Here is a 20,068-nt window from a genome sequence, read left to right on the forward strand (position 1 = left end):
TTCAACGAGAGGATAAAATCGTATGACGAATTGAAGAGAATTACAATGGAGAGAGGGACGTGGTTAAATCGACAAGGCATAGCCTTTAGTTTATGATGAAGTGACCAATTCACTTTTATTGACCGATTCGGCGTTGAAATACGCCTTATGTTTACGTCAAGTTGGTAAACGTCCCGCACGACTTCATGGCGTACCGTAAGTATACGGCGCCATTAGCGTATCTAATACAATTAATCCTTTCATTATTGGCTTTTATTCTCTTTGTATTGTCCTCCATAATCTGAAGAGTTTGTTGTATGAACGTATTCAGTAAATACGGATATAGAGGACATTCTTATCTAACTCACTTTCTAATACTGGTCTCTTCCAGTTTAATGTGAAATATAAACAAAACAATAAGCAATATAAAGGCATACTATTTATGTCCTTGCTCATATTTGAAGATATGCTTCTGGATAGCAATACCATGTTGCTCCATATTATGCAAAAATCGTCTTTAGTAGGCTGTCCACAAGGTGGTCAATTTGGTGTTGCTGCTCGAGCCTTCCCACTCTTGGACGACAGTCTTCCTGTAGCCGTCAAGTGTGTGAGCAGGGTTCCTGCACGTTTAAACTGGTCCAAGTGTGCCCAGTCGGGTTCATCCCATTCACAGTTCAGTTCAGTCGCTTGCAGCCTGCTAATGTAAAGTGTTCATAGTGTGGATGCAGCGTGCGCGTGTATCATCGGTTTGACTGAGTGGCTTACTAACAGATTCGACGATCCTGCTCCGATAGTGAGTCGCCCATAAAGTCCTCTCTGATAAGAGTGTCCTACATGAGTTCACGATACCGATACAAATCATCACTGACCCTACCTTCGTGCTGAGCCCGTCGGACTGCACGCCTGAGACGAAAACTGGAACCAGTCCGCGTCCATCCTCCTCTACGACGCTAATTAGCTTCTTTATCTTGCACTCCTCTGTGAAGAAGACCTGGTGCCACAGATCCAAGTTCCATTCCAAATATTCCTCACGCACATTAGTGACCGGCGATTTGTACTCTCCACCACCTTGCCCATCCTCAACCTGCTTTCAACGAGAGGGCACGTAGTTGTGTTAGTTGCATTCTCGTTGTGATATCTACGATCCACAATACGTAGGGTGGTACCAACAATTGATGCACCACATAAGCAGGAGATAATAAACACGGTAGAATGCTTCAGATTCCTGGGTTTACATACTGTTGAAAACGGAAGGAGAGTATTACTGAGCTTCTCAAACAATTAAAAAAATGGTTCAAATGGCTCTGAGCACTATGGGACTTAACTTCAGTGGTCATCAGCCCCCTAGAACTTAGAACTACTTAAACCTAACTAATCTAAGGACATCACACACATCCATGCCCGAGGCAGGATTCGAACCTGCGACCGTAGCAGTCCCGTGGTTCCGGACTGCGCGCCTAGAACCACTAGACCACCGCGGCCGGCACTCAAACAATTAAGTTCAGCTACTTTTTCCCTTGATATGATTCCTATATTTCGACTCAATAATTTCTTACAAACTAATTTTCTGGGGTAACTAATCACTTTTAATCTTACAAAAGCGAGCAGTAAGAAAAATACGTGGTGTTCACCCACGGATGTCATTTAGGTACTCTTCAAGAAGTTAGATATTTTAACTTCGCCGTCGCAGTACATATATTACCTGACTATAAATCGTTGTATATTATCCATAACAACTTGAAATGAGCAATAATGTTCATACCTACAACAATACTGGGAAAATTTATCTTTGTTACCCACTGTTGAAGATGCCAGTGGCTCGGAAATGAGTAGAGTATGTAGCAACCAACATTTCTGATCACTTGTCCAATACCATAAAATATGACAGGTAGCAAACCAGGTTATAAGTAAAACGTTTAAATGGTCGCCCAGTTAGCCGTTTGGTCTAACGCACTGCTTTCCGGTCGGGAAGGAGCGCCTGGTCCCCGTCACGAATACGCCCGGCGAAATTGCGTCGAGGTCCGGTGAGCCAGCCATTCTGTGGATGGTTTTTAGGCGGTTTTTTATCTGCCTCGGCGAATGCTGGCTGGTTCCTCTTATTCCGGCTCAGCTACTCTATGTCGGCGATTTTTGCGCAAACAAGTTCTCCACGTACGCGTACACCACCGTTACTCTACCACGCAAGCATAGGGATTACACTCGTCTGGTGTGACAGGTTCCCTGGGGGGGGGGGGGGGGGGTCCACCGGGGGCTGAACCACACAATAACCCGGAAATAGTGGTTCGGTGTGGGGCGGCGGTGTTCGTAGTGGGGTTGCGAACTACAGCGGCTGCGGCGGGGACGGAGACTCTCCGTCGTTCCAAGGCCACCAGTTAACATACAATACAAAACTTAATATCATTTTTCCTGGACTGCTTCTTCTATTCCATTGATTAATTTATTAATTTGTATTTACAACCTTTTAGTCAGTAAAAAAACTAGTTAGAAATGTAGTTGCCAGAGTGAGACTAAAAAAATCTTTTCGTTAATGTTAGCACTAATAATAGATATATATACTATGTAAACTGACTTGTTACACGTAATTTCGATGTAAGTAAAATTCAGATGATCTGTGGACCGTGTAACTAACAAACAAACATTGGTATACTGGTGTATGGTGGTCATCATCTGGTGTTGTTGACCACTAAGAGACATATCTCCAATGTTTTGGATCTCACAGTAGCGGTTAAACTCGGTAATAACCATGTGGATTCAGCCACTTTAATAGTACTTGATAAAATTCAACTGCGTCTTTCAAGAGACATTCCACTTGTTGTCAGGTACTGATACTCAGTTTTTGGCCCCTGTTAAATGAACCAAACACATTAGGCTATAGGTCATCGTCTTACCTAAAATTTTCCACTTCATACACCGCACCCACGAAGCAGTACGTGTCCTCTTCCTCAACTCAGGTTACCAAGGAAGTGTCTTCTTGAAGCTTCTCCTTGTTTCTTAACGGTGAACAAAATCCGCTGCAGTTGTTATTTCCAAAATCCCTCATTTGTATAAAGGCATGTACACTACCCGGGTTTCAGGACACTGATACCAACTTCAGGTGCTACTATAACAATTTATGAGCCATACGTAGGAGTATAAACAAAATCAATGAAAGTCAAATGGGCGCCAGGGCTGTCAACCATCCGTAGGACCTTATTTGTGTATAACAAAACTTACAAGTCACGTGGAAAGATTAACAAATTCATCAAGTAGTATTGGAATGCTTGTGCTGTGCATAAAAATTACTGTGTAAGGCGGCGAGATTCGAGAAAAACATGGCCTGACCACGAAAACAACACTAAATCATCCATAAATACACACTCATAGACGACTCTAGCGTCCTGAAACCCGGCCAGTGTGCTTGCCTTCATCCAAATGAGGGAACTCCGAAATTACAACCGTAGTTGTTTTTCTTCGTCCTGATCAAACAAGGAGAAATGTCAAGTGGACTCTCTGTTGGTACCCTCAGCTGAAGAAGAGAACACCGACTGCCTCTCGGATGCGGTTTGTGGAGTGGAATATTTTAGGTAAGGCGATGAGCTATTCTGTAATGCGTTTAGTTTATTTAGTAAGTGCCACGAACCATCAGTAACTGATGAGTGCAATGCGTCTTAACACACGCACTTCAGTGTGTGTGTGTGTGTGTGTGTGTGTGTGTGTGTGTGTGTGTGAATTACTAAGGGACCGAACTGCTGAGGTCATCGGTCCCTGAACCTAGCACACTACTTAAGCTACACTACTGGCCATTAAAATTGCTACACCAAGAATAAATGCAAATGATAAACGGGTATTCATTAGACAAATATATTATACTAGAATTGACATGTAATTACATTTTCACGCAGTTTGGGTGCATAGATTCTGAAAATCAGCACCCAGAACAACCACCTCTGGCCTTAATAACGGCCTTGATACGCCTGGGCATTGAATCAAACAGAGCTTGGACGGCGTGTACAGGTGCAGCTGCCCATGCAGCTTCAACACGATACCACAGTTCATCCAGAGTAGTGACTCGCGTATTGTGACGAGTCAGTTGCTCGGCCACCATTGACGAGACGTTTTCAATTGGTGAGAGACCTGGAGTATGTGCTGGCCAGGGCAGCAGTCGAACATTTTCTGTATCCAGGACGGCCCATACAGGACCTGCAACATGCGGTTGTGCATTGTCCTGCTGAAATGTAGGGTTTCGCAGGGATCGAATGAAGGGTAGAGGCACGAGTCTTAACACATCTGAAATGTAGCGTCCACTGTTCCAAGTGCCGTCAATGCGAACAAGAGGTGACCGAGACGTCTCACCAATAGCACCCCATACCATCACGCAGGGTGATACGCTAGTATGGCGATGACGAATACACGCTTCCAATGTTTGTTTACCGCGATGTCGCCAAACACGGATGCCACCATCATGATGCTGTAAACAGAACCTGGATTCATCCGAAAAAATGACGTTTTGCCATTCGTGCACCCAGGATCGTGCAGCGTCAAGGGTAACCGCAGCCACGGTCTCCGAGCTTATAGTCCATGCTGCTGCAAACGTCGTCGAACTGTTCGTTCAGATGGTTGTTGTCTTGCAAATGTCCCAATTTGTTGACTCAGGGATCGAGACGTGGCTGCACGATCCGTTACAGCCATGCGGGTAACATGCCTGTCATCTCGACTGCTAGTGATACGAGGCCGTTGGGATCCAGCACGGCGTTCCGTATTACCCTCCTGAACCCACCGATTCCATATTCTGCTATCAGTCATTGGATCTCCACCAACGCGAGCAGCAATGTCGCGATACGATAAACCGCAACCGTGATAGGCTACAATTCGACCTTTATCAAAGTCGGTAACGATTTCTCCTCCTTACAAGAGGTATCATAACAACGTTTCACCAGGCAACGTCGGTCAACTGCTGTTTGTGTACGAGAAATCAGTCGGAAACTTTCCTCATGTCAGCACGTTGTATGAGTCGCCACCGGCGCCAGCGTTGTGCGAATACTCTGAAAAGCTAATCATTTGCATATCACAGCACCTTCTTCCTGTCGGTTAAATTTCGCGTCTGTTGCACGTCACTTTCGTGGTGTAGCAATTTTCATGGCCGGTAGTGTAACTTATTCTAAGAACAACACACACACCCATGCCCGAGAGAGGACTCGAACCTCCGGCGGGAGGAGCTGCGCAATTCGTGACATGGCGTCTCTAACCGCGCGGCCACGCAGTTGAATTTTATCAAGTAATAGTGTTAATATTAATGAACATACTATTTTAGTCCTACTCTTGCAACTACATTTAGAACAAGTTATTTTTATTGGCTTCCAGGTTTTAAAGAGAAATTAGTCAATGTAATAGACGGAGCCGTCCAGGAGAATTGATTTTAGATTGTATTTGGAACTCATTTTGTTATCTGTTAGAGATTTTATGTATTAAAAAAGTGATCAAACATGTTTGATTCAAAGTATCGAACTCTTTTCTGAGTGGCTGACAGCTTCAAGAATGGCTAATAAGTTATTTTTCCATCTAGTGTTGTAGGTATGAACATTATTGTTGTTCTCGAATTGTGGTGGATTATTCATTTATTTCATTATTTGATTATTCATTTATTTAATTTTTCTGGAAGGGATTACTTTCAAAGCTTTGCAATGCATAGTACTAACACCTTACCGTCTTTCTGAATTCAGCGTCTTGCTCACTAGGAAGGGAGCCTGACTCAGTTTTAGCCTAGCAAGTGGAATACTGCGGAACATAAAATGGAAATGGACATTGTATCACAGGGATAAACCGAATGAGTAACCACTGTTTTAAACAGTCTGGCCTTCTATTCGTGAGGATGAAGACTGCAGTCTTCATCCGGCCATCCTGATTTAGCTAAATCGCTTTAGCCAACTGGTGAGATAGTCCGTACTATAAGGCCACTGACGAATATCTTTCGCATCGTTGTCTAACTACACTTTTAAGTATGTAAATGCCTGTGTCTGTGAATCACACCATTTTTGTTGTTCTTAGATGATAATACGAAGACACGTCCAAAATCCTTGTGAAAGTGAGCTGCGGATGATGAGTTCTAATACTACCACTACAAGGAGTAGTGGTAAATTACCAGATAGGCCGTCCGAATGTTGCATCAACCGGAAACAACCACGTATTCTTAACTCCAGGAAGTAGCTAACCATGCAAAAAGTTTTATAAAAAATAACAAGAAATTGAACGAGTAGTTCCAAAGCTTTCAATTTTCCTCGCCTTTTTCAGCTTCTTCATAGCCACGATCTCTGGAATGTAGGTAATATAATAGAGGGAACCAAGGAGATAAGAACCTTCAACATTGCAGCGCGTCAGCAATCTTTGGTTAATATATTAAAAAACCAAAAACCCGCCTCGATTGCGAAAAAAGCACCTAGTGTTAACCCAGGTTTCGGCGTAGATAACTACATCTTCTTCAGAACAACAATAAAACCCACAAGTGCCTAAGCGCCTAAGAAGACTTTTGTCAATGGTTAAAAGAACACTATAGCTACACATTTATAAACGAAAAAAAAGAAATACACAAACAGTACATATGTACAAAGTCAAAAACCACTTCACACCGGCCTATGTTCTATGGGCCATGACCCGCCATGAACTGCAGCTACAAAGTAGCTACTAAAGGATGACAAAGTTCGGCTGTCTTCCACAGCCGGCAAGTAGACAAAACGGGTTGAACAGAACTAATTACAAGAGAAAGCTCCGCAGACCGCAGCCGGGTTGTTTGGCGCAGGCGCAAACAAATGGCCGACGTGACGGTCTTATTAATTGACACTCTCAAAGACAGACGCAGGTAGCAAGTCGGTCACCTGAAATTCCAATTAAACCGCAAAGCGGTGGCTGCAAAGAGGATAACAGCCAACCCATCACGGCTTAGAACACTTCAGGCGTGAGAACAACATCTCTTTGTTAACCATAAAGTACCAGACTGCTTTGTGAACATCATTTGACGGCTGGCAGGTTTCCGGGTACTGTATTTTCATTTATTTTGAATAAATAAATTAGTGCAACAGCGGCCGTGAGAAGATTTATTGATCTCCTATTGGTTCACAACTTCATGAGTAATTTAGAAGTATTGAAGCAATTTAAATTACGTAATGAAAGTAAATCTTCCTCTACAGAACGTATACCAATTGCGTTCATTTAAGAGTATGCTGATGCGATAGTACCACTCTTAACAATCATATACAACCAATCGTTCGACCGAAGATTAGTAGCCAAAGACTGAAAAGTTGCACAAGTCACTCAACTATTCAGGAAATGTAGTAGGAGTAATGCACTAAATTAAAGGCTCATATCATTAACGTCGATTTATGCAGCAGGATGTTGGAGCGTATACTGTGTTCGAACATTATCAATTACTTCGAAGAGAACGGCCTACTGACACATAGTCAACACGGAATCAGAAATCATAATTCTTGCGAAACACAACTAGCTCTTTACACACACACACACACACACACACACACACACACAGTGCTGAGTGCTGTTGACAAGGGATTCCAAACCGATTCCGTATTTCTAGATTTCCAGAAGGCTTTTAACACTGTGCCACACAAGCGACTTGTAGTGAAACAGCGAGCTTATGGAATACCGTGTCAGTTATAAGACTGGATTCGTTTTCCTGTCGGAGAGGTCACAGTTAATAATAATTGACGGAACATTGAATAAAACTGAAGTGATTTCTGGCGTTCCCCAAGGTAGTGTTACAGGTCCTCTATTGTTTCTTACCCATATAAACGATTTGGGAGCAGACGCCTTACGTTGTTTACAGTGATGCAGTCGTTTATCGTCTAATAAAGTCACGTTGAAGAACGTAGATGGCAGATTCATGTGACTGGATCGTGTAGATCTAGTCGCTACAACTCGTCATAAAACAGGTAAATGAAATATGTTCGTAACTTCGGGGAAGAGTAACCTCTCTTAAGTTTTTCTTTCTAAATAAATTTTCCTTACACTTAATATTTAGTAAGTTACAGAGCAAAATGCCTTACCTAAGATAGTTTGTACTTTATATCGTGGTTTACAAAATATTTTAAGACGATAGTAGCTAAACAGAAACAACTGCACATCTCTTACTCCGTAAGTACATGTAATAATAGTGCAAGTTAAAAAGATTCCGTCATTTTCTGATGACTACACCTTCTGCTTGACAATACATTTATACAATTCATACACTCAAAGTAAACGTTTCGCGCCAGCTGTAAACTGCTTATGGACGTGTTACCCATTAGGGATTGTCCTGCATCAACTAGCTCGATCGCTCGTACATTACCCAACGTGCGTCCAGTAGACTTTGCAATAACGCAGCAACAAAAGGTGTTTTACCCTCTCCGTTTCCACAAGTTTTATTTAGTTGCAACTGTGCGGCTTGCTTTTCTTCGAGAGCTGGGAACTGCATCTCCTACAGCGTGAATGGCACGTGGATCTCACGTTATACCATCTGTCTTCAAGGTAACTGATTTTAATGCAGAAGGAGGCAGCCAGAGTCGCAATAAATTCGACGTTTATTTATTCGGTGACTGGTTTCGCGCTATTCCATTCTCTAACCAACCAATGTTTGGCAAGTAGTATATCCGTCCAAGACAACAGTAAACAAAGTGAGTCTATGTGTGTATGGTCCGATTACTGTTACGACCATCAGTTGGGACCACACATATGTGTACCCGCTTTAATTACTGCTGTTTTGGACGGATATCTTACTTATCAAACATTAGTTGGTTTCAGAATGGGCGTAGCCCGAAGCCTGTGAAACACCAAAAAAACATCCATTCATTTGCAACTACGGCTGCCTATTTTTGCATCAAAAAATACACTGAAGAGCGAAAGGAACTGGTAGACCTGCCTAATATCGTGTAGGACCTCCGCGAGCACGCAGAAGTGCCCCAACACGACGTGGCGTGGATTCGACTAATGCCTGAAGATGTGCTGGAGGGAACTCACACCATGAGTCCAGCAAGGCTGTCCGTAAGAGTGCGAGAGGGTGGAGATCTCTCCTGAACAGCACGTTGCAAGGCGTCACATATATGCTCAATAATGTTCATGTCTGGGTGATTCTGGTGGCCAGCGGAAGTGTCAAATTCAGAAAAGTATTTCTGGAGCCACTCTGTAGCAATTCTGGACGTGTGGGTATTGTCCCGTCGGAATGCACAATGGACATGAATGTATGCAGGTGATCAGACAGGATACTTATATAGGTGTCACCTGTCAGAGTCGTATCTAGACGTATGACGGGTCCCATATCACTCGAACTGCAAACGCCCCACACCATTACAGAGCCTCCACCAGCTTGAAGAGACCCCTACTGACATACAGGATCCATGGATTCATGAGGTTGTCTCCATACCCGTACACGTCCATCCGCTCGATACAATTTGAAACGGGACTCGTTCGACCGGGCAACATGTTTCCACTCACCGCCAGTCTAATGTCGGCGTTGACGGACCTAGGCAAGGCGTAAAGCTTTGTGTCGTCCAGTCATCAAGGGTACACGAGTGTATCTCTGGCTCCGAAAGTCCATATCGATGATGTTTCGTTGAATGGTTCGCACGCTGACACTTGTTGATGGCCCAGCATTGATATCTGCAGCAACTTCCGGGAGATTTGCACTTCTGTCATATTGAACCATTCTCTTAAGTCGTCCTCGTTCCGTTCTTGCAGGATCTTTCTCCGGCCGCAGCGATGTCCGAGATATCATGTTTTGCCAGTTTCCTGATGTTAAAGCTATACTCGTGAAATGGTCTTACGGTAAAATCCCCCCTTCATCGTTGACTCGGAAATGCTGTGTCCTATAGCACGTGCGCCGACTGTACCACCATTTTCAGATTCACGTAAAACTTGATAATCTGCCGTTGTAGCAGCAGTAACTGATCTAACAATGCGCCAGACACATTGTCTTATAGAGACGATGCCGATCGTAGCGCCGTATTCTGCCTGTTCACGTATCTCTAATACTTATACCTATACCAGTTTTTTGGCGCTTTGTATTTGTTTGTCACCTAAAAACTGCGCTGCAAATGTTGTGGAAATGCCAAGTGCTTTTGATGTGCGGTTTTCAGAGAATGTACTGGTATTAAGGGACTCGTGTTGTGATCCCATGAACAGATTGTAATACTTGTAAAGTGTATTTTTTGTGCAAACATAGATTTTTTAAATGTAACTATGCCTATTGACACTAACACACTAAAACTAGGGTGAAAGTTAGTGGTATTTATTGTAGAATCCTAGTGCGAATTGTTCACGAGATGTCGTATTATGAAAAATTCCCACACTGACGCTTGCTCAATGCCTCGGACAGCACAAATCAGTGCATACACCAGTTACGCGGATTCTGAACAGTAACGAGGCAACTAACAATCACAAGTTGTGTTCAAAACGACCGCCGGCTTCGTTGCATATCATCAGATGTGATTGGGTTGTCCTTCAAGACGGCGTCTTTCACCTTCCCCTACAGAAAAAACATCTAGAGGCATGAAATCTGGGAAATAGGCCCGCCAGGGTACAGGTCCTCTGTGTCCAATCCAGTGATTTAGGAACAATTAATGAAAGTATGCGGTAGTACTTCGTGCACTATAGTCTGGGCAGCTATCATTTTGGCACCACTGGTTCCTCCTAGTCTCCAGAGGAACGTCTTCTAGCATCCATGTAAGATGGCATTTTAGGAGGTTACGATATTTGTGCGAATTCAGTGTTCCCTCTATAAAAAACGGGCCTATCGACTGATAGTTCACTACTCTCAACGTGTGTGTACACTGCATGGACGCTGAAGTTCCACCTGACGAAAGCAACGGGGATTGTCACCAGACCAATAGTGCATGTTTCAGCTGTTTAACTGACCATGACTATAACTCACAGGTAGCGAGGGGGAAACGCTCCCGACGGTTTCTCAACTACCTAAGAAATAGTCTTCATAGACTTAAAGGAAAATGGTGAAATAAAATTAGTTTAGTAACAACTCTCTTTGTATTTTGGGAACGGTACACTGATTAGACTGATGGGTATTCTGCACTAAGGACAGGATCATTTCGTGTACTACTACCATTTTCAACATCCTACCTTTGCAATACCGGATATCCTTCGTTGACTACTTTGAAGTCGATTTGGATGTCAGTTACACATGTAAGAACAACTCAGTCTACTTCGAATTCTTTATCCTCCTTCAAAAGAAGTTAGCGCTGAAAGCCAGGCCAAAGGGAGTCACCATTAATTACACAACTTGTTTTAAATTCATTGTTGAAAAGTTCATTATTAAATGCAATGCGTAGTACCTATAGTCTTACTTATAAGCGCATTATATCTGTGTAAATGTGAATTATCATTCTTTTACTATATAAGAATGTGTTTTGCCTTGTTTTTCTATCAGTGTAGTGATCAGATTTTTTTTTTAAATTCATATTCTTTTGTTTTCGATAAGCTCGCACACCCCGTTGAATGTTATCATGCCATTCTAAGGTGAGATAATTGTTGATGAAGAATTCATCTTGTAAATTTGGATTAATCTTTATCAAATAGATATCTATTTACATTACTGAACTTCAGTAAAACTATTCTGAATAACGAACGACAGCAAACAGAAGCTCTTATACTCCTTGAATCCGTCCTCAGGAGCCTCCTTCCAGAGAAGGAAATATTCTCTCTTTACTGGTTAATAAAGTAGCCTTGATTCATTTGAGGATTCTGTATTTCTCTGTATTTAGAGTACAGCGAAACAGTCAGATAACAATTATGCTTTTCCTACGTCGCAGGTATCTATTTAGATTTTCTGAAAAGCTGCTTTACTCCGTTCTTCGTACCGAACGTGCTTCCTTGAAAAGCATTTCAGCAATTTCTAATGCTGTGTAATAGATTTTAAACTCTCAAGAGATTTTTGTTGAAAAATCCTTCGTGGTAACGTTAATGAAATTCTTATTGTCGCGCCTCAGGCAGATGAAGATAAGCTGAAAGCGAAATGCTCTTAAATCACACTTTTCGTGTGGTCTTGTGTTACCGGTTAGATCCCTTTTATTTTCTGTTTCTGTGAAATTTTACTGAAGGTACCACATTAAATTCGAATCAAGAACAGAGGCCAACATGAGTAAATTAGAAGCAGATACGCAAGATTTCCAGTCCAGATTGTAAACCAATTAGGTTCCTTTCAGAGTATGTTGATACTGTAGCTCTATAGTTATCAATCTCATACACAACCTCTCGCTCGACGAAAGATCAGTATCCAGAGACTGGAAAGTTGCACGAGTCACACCAATATTCAAAAAAGGTAGTGAGAGTAATTCTCTAACTTACAGGCGCGTATGATTAACCTCGATATGTAGCAGGATTTTGGAGGATATGTTGTGTTCGATCATGAATTACCTCAAACAGAACTGTTTACTGACATATTGTCAACACGGAATTAGAAAACATCGTTCTTCTGAAACACAACAAGCTCTTTATACATAGAGGGTGTCGAGCGCTATTGACAAGGAATTTCAAATTGAATTCGTATTTCTAAATTTTCATGAGACTTTTGACACTGTGCCTCGTAAGTGACTTGTACTGGAACTGCGTGATTATGGAATATCGTCTCAGTTTTACGAGGGTTGGAATTAAATAGTGGCAACTACTTATTCACAACCAATACAAAAGAGTTACATGTTTGCCCCCTGTTACTCTCCTTCAAAGTAGTCACCAGCGTTGTGTAGAACCCGTTGCCAGCGATGTGGAAGGCGCAGTATACCGTTAGCAGAGCCTGTTCTGGAGATGGTACGAATAGAGCGGTCTACTGCCTGTCGAATCTCTGGAAAAGTCCAGAAGCGAATGCCACGAAGTTGTTCCTTCATCTTCGGAATCAAATCAAAGTCACAAGGACTTAAGTCCAAGGACTATGGTGGATGGTACGGTACTTTCCAGTCCCATCGACTGAACAGAGCAGCCACAGCTTGCGCTGTATGCACCCACGCATTGTCGTGCAAATGATGGGTGGGTTGGGCAGAATGTGTCGCCGCTTCTTTCGCAAAGCTGGTCGCAGGTGATGCTCCAAAAACTAACAGCAATACCGTGCACTGACGGACTGACGTGGAGGAACGTAATGCGTTAGGATAACACCACTATAGTCGTACACGAGAAGCACCATAACCTTCACCATACAGAGGCTTGACGCACTTTCGACTTTCCAGGCGATCCATAATGAAGCCATTCGTTGGATTGGTGTTTCAGTTGTGGTTCGTACAAAGTGGCCTATGTCTCATCCAGTATTACGATACGGCGTAAGAAAGCCTCTCCTCCGCGCTCACAGCGCTCCAAGTGCATCTGAACAGCGACGTAACGCAAACATTTCTGCATTTCTGTCAAGTTATGCGGAACCCATCGTGCTGCTTGATTTGATTCCGAAGATGAAGAAACCACTTCATGGCATTCACTTCAGAACTGTTCCAGAGATTCGACAGGCAGTAGACCGCTCCATTCGTACCATCTCCAGAACAGGCTCTGCTAACGGTATACTGCGCCTTCCACATGGCTGGAAACAGGTTCTACACAACCCTGGTGACTACTTCGATGGACAGCAACAGGGGCAAACATGTAACCCTTTTGTATCGGTTGTGAATAAATAGTTGCCACTATTTAAGTTCCAACCCTCTTATGACTGGATTCGTGATTTCCGGTCAGAGATGTCACAGTTGTTAATAACTGACGGAACATCGGGTGGAACGTAAGTGACTTCCGAAGTTCCTCAAGGTAGTGTTACAGACCCTCTGCTATACTTTACCTGTATGAATGGTGATGACTGGGTGTTGTGTGATGTCCTTAGGTTGGTTAGGTTTAAGTAATTCTAAGTTCTAGGGGACTGATGACCATAGATGTTAAGTCCCATAGTGCTCATAGCCATTTGAACCATTTTAGCCATGAAGGACTTAGGAGACAATCTAAGCAGCCGTCTTAAGTTGTTTGCAGATGATGCTGTCGTTTATCGTCTAGTCAAGTCATTCAGACGATCAAAACAAATTGCAAACCGATTTAGGAATGGTATCTGTATGGTGCGAAAATTGGCAACTGACCCTAAATAATGAAAAGTGTGAGGTCGTCCACATAAGTGCTATGTGGAATCCTAAACTTCGATTACACAATAAATCAGTCAAGTGTAAAGGTCGTAAACTCAACTACATACCTAGAAATACAATTACAGACAACTTAAACTGGAAAGAACACATAGAAAATGTTGTGGGGAAGACGGACCAAAGACTGCAGGACACTTAGAAAATGTAACAGGTCTACTATAGAGGCTACGTAGTACACTACGCCTGTCTGTCCTCTTTTTGGAGTACCCCTGCGCGGTGTAGGAGCCTTACCAGATACAAGTAACGGAGTACATCGAGGAAGTTCAAAGAAGAGCGGAACGTTGGGTATTGCCGCGAAATAGGGGAGAGAATATCACTGACATGATACAGGATTTGTGGTGGACATCATTAAAACAAAGGCGTTGTTCGTTGCGGCGGAATCTTCTCACGAAATATCAATCACTAACCTTCTTCTCCGAAAGCGAAAATATTTCGTTGACGCCGACCTACATAAGGAGAAACGATCATCATAATAAAATAGGGGAAATCAGATCTCGCACGTGAAGACATAAATGTTAATTTCTTTAGCGCACTGTTCGAGATTGGAATAACAGAATTATTGTGGTGGTGGTGGTGGTGGTTCGATGAACCCTCTGTCACAAGCTTAAGTTTGTTTTGCGGAGTATCGATGGAGAAATTGAAAATACTAGAAAAACTGGAATGTACTTTGCCTTACAGAAACATTGTTTAGCGAAAGCTTCACTAGCGTTAAGCCACTACGTTACAACGCCTACAAAACCCATATTTGCTGTCTACGTACAGTGTGAACAAAAAATGCCGCACTTTGAGATCACCATGCGATTACTCATCCAAATTAAAGACGAAAGTTTATATAGCAACATCAATTCGGGTACATTTTGAAAACATATGTATGAAAGCGAGGAGCTGGCAACACAGTTACATCGCGCAGTGCTTCGGAATGTTCAGAGGGACGTTTATCATCCCGCACTACCGTAAAAGCCGCCGTAGCTCACTAAGTAGACAGCTGGGACATCTAACCCACATCCGTCATGGAGCTATGGTTCGAATCCTTTTCAGGTTCCTTTTTTTGGTATTAGACGTCCGTTCCTCATATCTCGTCGTTTATAAGCAGGAGATCATTCTGACACATGACAATAGTCGTGTAACATGACTGTAGGATACGTTTAAGTGCATGCGTATGTATATTAAGCACGCACTGCACAACCATAACTCGTCCTGCTGATGTAGGACAGTTTCCCGCTGGAGTACGCAAACGATGCACACATCGACATGCTACTGGTGCTGGGTGATCCAATAACAAAGTTGCTGGAGCTGGCCACGCGAATACGGTATGGTACCCTCAAAGGCGCCATCCAGATAATGATGATTTTCGTCGCCTGGAAAAACTTTTCCGGTGATTCGGTAACCTTCATCCACAAGTAATGGACGGAGATCATCTAAGGACTAGACGTACTCCACAAGCAGGGGACTCTATTCTTGGAACCGTTCACCAGTCACCTCGGCGAAGTACCCGTGATAATGCAAGACCGTTCCAGATATCTCAAATACTGGTTGTTGAAGCGTTACACGATGAAGAAATGTGTTGTTGTTGCTGACTTCAGTCCAGAGACTAGTTTGATGTAGGTGTCCACGCTACTCTTCTATCCTGTGCAAGCTTCTTCATCTCCGAGTAACTAATGCAACCGACATACTTCTGAATACGTTTGGAGTGCTGATGCCTTGGTCTCCCTCTACGATTTTTATCCTCCGCGCTTCCCTACAATACTAAATTGATGATGCCTCAGAACGTGTCCTACCAACCAATCCCTTTTTCTAGTGAAGTCGTGCCACAAATTTCTCTTCTCCCCAATTCTATTCAGTACCTCCTCATCAGTTTTGTGATCTACACATCTAATCTTCAGCATTTTTCTGTAGCACCACGTTTCGAAAGCTTCTATTCTCTTCTTATCCAAACGACTTATCGTCCACGTTTCACTTCCATACATGGCTACACTCCATACAAATACTTTCAGAAACGACTTCCTGACACTTAAATCTATACTCGATGTTAACAAATTTCTCTTCCTTTTCTTTCCTTGTCATTGCCGGTCTGCATTTTATACCCACTCTACTTCGACCATCAGCAGTTATTTTGCTCCCCAAATAGCAAAACTCCTTTACTACTTTAAGTGTCTCATTTCCTAATCTAATTCCCTCAACATCACCTGATTTAATTCGACTACATTCCATTATCCTTGTTTTGCTTTAGTTGATGTTCATTTTATATCCTCCTTTCAAGACACTGTCCATTCCGTTCAACTGCTCTTCTAGGTCATTTGCTGTCTCTGACACAATTACAATGTCGTCGGAAAACCTCGAAGTTTTTATTCCTTCTCTATGGATTTTAATTCCTACTCCAAATTTTTCTTTTGTTTCCTTTACTGCTTGCTCAATAAACAGATTAAGTAACATCGGAGATAGGCTACAACGCTCTCTCACTCCCTTCTCAACCACTGCTTTCATTTCCTGTCCCTTGACTCAAAATTCCTATCTGGTTTCGGTATGAATCGTAAATAGCCTCTCTATCCTTGTATTTGACCCCTCCCACCTTCAGAATTTGAAAGAGAGTATTGCAGTCAACATTGCCAAAAGCTTTCTCTGAGTCTACAAATGCTAGAAACGTAGGTTTGCCTTTCCTTAAGCTATCTTCTAAGATAGGTCGTAGGGTGAGTTTTGCCTCACGTGTTCCAACATTTCTACGGAATCGAAACTGATCTTCCCCGAGGGCGGCTTCTACCAGTTTTTCAATTTGTCTGTAAGGAATTCGTGTTAGTATTTTACAGCCGTGACGTATTAAATTGATAGTTCGGTAATTTTCACACCTAACAACACTTGCTTTCTTTGAGATAGTAATTAATACATTCTTGTTCAAGTCAGAGTATTTCGCCTGTCTCATAGCACTTGCTCACCAGATGGTACAGTTTTAACAGCGCTGGCTCTCCCAGGGCTATCAGTAGTTCTAATGGAATGTTGCCTACTTCCAGGGCCTTGTTTCGACTTAGGTCTTTGAGTGCTCCGTCAGATTCTTCACGTAGTGTCGAATCTCCAATCACATCTTCATCTACGTCCCCTTCAATGTCCATAAATTTCCCGCAAGTACATCGCCCTTGTATAGACCCTCTATATGCTCCTTCCACCTTTCTGCTTTCCCTTCTTTGCTTAGAACTGGTTTCCTCTCTTAGCCCTTAATATTCGTGCAAGTGGTTCTCTTTTTTCATTACAAGTTAACACGAGCGGCATTCGACAAGTACAGTTTTGTGAATGGTTTCTGCACCAGATGAAAGAATACGAACATTTAATAAATAATGTGATATGGACTAACGAACGTAGCTCCACTTGTGAAACTATTATCAACACCCACAACCGCCATTATTGCTTGGAACTTATCCCAAATGACACCTGTAAACGTGGCTTTCAGGAAGCTTTAGCATAAATCCGTGGGCTGGAATCGTGGGATTAGTGCTTTTGGGCCCTTACCAATTCATGAAAAATTTGAATGCACCCCTGCAACGTACGTTTTTTTTGCAGTATTTCGACACCTTAGAAAACTTCCCACTTAGTGTTGGTGACGGCTATGCTTTCTGCATGATGTGCCGGCGGTTCTGTCACACTTTGGGATGAGTGTCCGTAACTATTTAAATGAAGCGTTTCCAGGGAAATGTATTAATCGTGGAAGGTCCAGTTCTCTAGCCTCCACGTTTTCTATTTGTGGGGACAAATTCAAATGGCTCTAAGCACTATGGGACTTAATATCTGATGTCATCAGTCTCCTAAACTTAGTCTACTTAAACCTAATTAACCTAAGGACATCACACACATCCATGCCCGAGGCAGGATTCGAACCTGCGACCGTAGCAGCCGCGTGGTTCCGGACTGAATCGCCTAAAACCGCTCGGTCACAGAGGCCGGCTTTGTGGGGATAGTTCAAGGAACAGTTGTATAGCACTTCACTAATGAATGTACGTGACCTAATATCTTGCGTAGGGTCCAGCAAAGTATTGGCCAGCGGGTAGTGAAATTTTTGAAAATGGGAACGTCTTCTCTAACGTTAAAGTTGATCGTACGCGTACGTACCAGCTCTGAAGGTAGGTCTGTCCATCAAACGTACAAATTGGAATTATTGTGTGTAGCATAATGTGCCATCTATTGTGGTCCACCTGTTATATTTTTCGTACCTAACTGGATACAGACGATGTAACTACATGCACTATTATGTTCTATTAACTTTATCTGTGTCATGGACGAAACGAAATGCTAGTTTACGTCTGTCAGAACTTTGTGTTATGTCTTAATGTGTAAATAATGACAACAGTAACTGACAGAAATACACAACATACCGCACTGTTCCCCATGTCATTGCCTCGTCTCACTTTTCTTTCTTTCTTTACCTTGTCCATCCATGTTCTCGTAGGTGATCTGGGCGGACGTCACGTGGATGAGCTACGCTGCCCTCTCTGAGTTGACGGGACAGCTGCGGCACAACACAGACCTCATGCAGCCTGCGCTCGGCCACGCTGCACGCAGTTACACCGTTGCCAGAGCCTCCTTTTTTAAGTCAAATTTCTGATAACCTATTGGTGGGACTAGGTTTCGCTAGATACAGTTTTGTCTTGAATCGGGATGAGAAATCACATGCCGGCCACTAAATGCAGCTTTTTTTTCTTCACCCTGTGTATATAAACTGCCTCAGAAAACACTTATGAGATAAACGTGAAATTGACCGTTGATAATGAACAGGGAAACTATCACAGAAAATGCTGGATACCATAATTTCGATGCACCGGTCAGTTGCTGTCACATGTCTGCGCACGTTCATCTTCAGCACGTTCTGCCCCGACAAATTTTCTTTATCGTTAAGTCTGAGTGAGTTAGAAGAGCAGACTTACTTAGTGCCCAGTTAATCCATCAGAAAGTGATCTTACGACAAGAAAGCGAGTGTTCATTATCGAATGTTATGCCCCAAAACAGGTCGTGGAAAACGTCTGCAGAAATGTTGTTGGGCAAGGGTTTAGGACTGGAGCATAATGGAGAAACCGGCATGGAAGTTTGCAATGAAAAACTGAATGATGAAGTGGCGGGAAATGAGGTTTGTAGCGTATAAAGAACCGTAACTACCCGCAAAAAGAGTTTTACCACCGGAAAACATTGCCCGAATGAAAGAAAGCCTGGAAAGAGAGCCGACGAAAAGTCAGTGCAGTTTATCCATGCAAGTGGGGGCTACGAGATGATCATGTGAAACATCATTAAAAAGAAAATGCATCTCTATCCTTACAGATTTACTATTAGTACGATTTAAAGCCTCCAGCCAAACTTTCACGTGTTGAGTTCTGTCGGTGGATTCTTAGTGAAGTGGAATAAGGACTTCAGGATCTTAAGCTTTTCATTTCTTCAGTTTGAAACATGTACGTTTGAAATGCAATTGACGTAACAGTAGTGTGATCTAGAACTGTTGGAATGGGAATGGCAAGTGAACGTGTAATGCGCTTTGCCCTGTACTGAACTTCTCTTGACAGCGAGAATGTATATTCAATTTAGCTGTGAGAGTGTAATCTGTAAACAACTTTAAAGCAAACCAATACACCATGAAATTACCTAGCACAAAAACTGAATCTGATGGAACACTATTGACTTAAAATTGGCCTTGGTAAGAAAACAAAACTTAATCAATTTAATAATAATGGTCTCTGTGCTTAATGAATCCTATTGCTGAAATAATAAAATTTCTTACTGTAATCTGCGCAATGGTAACGCACTTCGCACTGCTCTAGTTTAGTACTTTACATTGTGTAGTTGGCAAAAAGTTACTACGCAAGGCTGCTTAGCATACATTTTAATTAAATCGAATATGACTGAGACAATAACTTCTTGAGAAAACTAGTTAATCAAAAATGACGTGGATCAGGAAACTCGTATTGACTTCCGGTATCAATATGGCACTA

The sequence above is a fragment of the Schistocerca cancellata genome, chromosome 7 (assembly GCF_023864275.1).
Source record: "Schistocerca cancellata isolate TAMUIC-IGC-003103 chromosome 7, iqSchCanc2.1, whole genome shotgun sequence".
Taxonomy (NCBI): domain Eukaryota; kingdom Metazoa; phylum Arthropoda; class Insecta; order Orthoptera; family Acrididae; genus Schistocerca; species Schistocerca cancellata.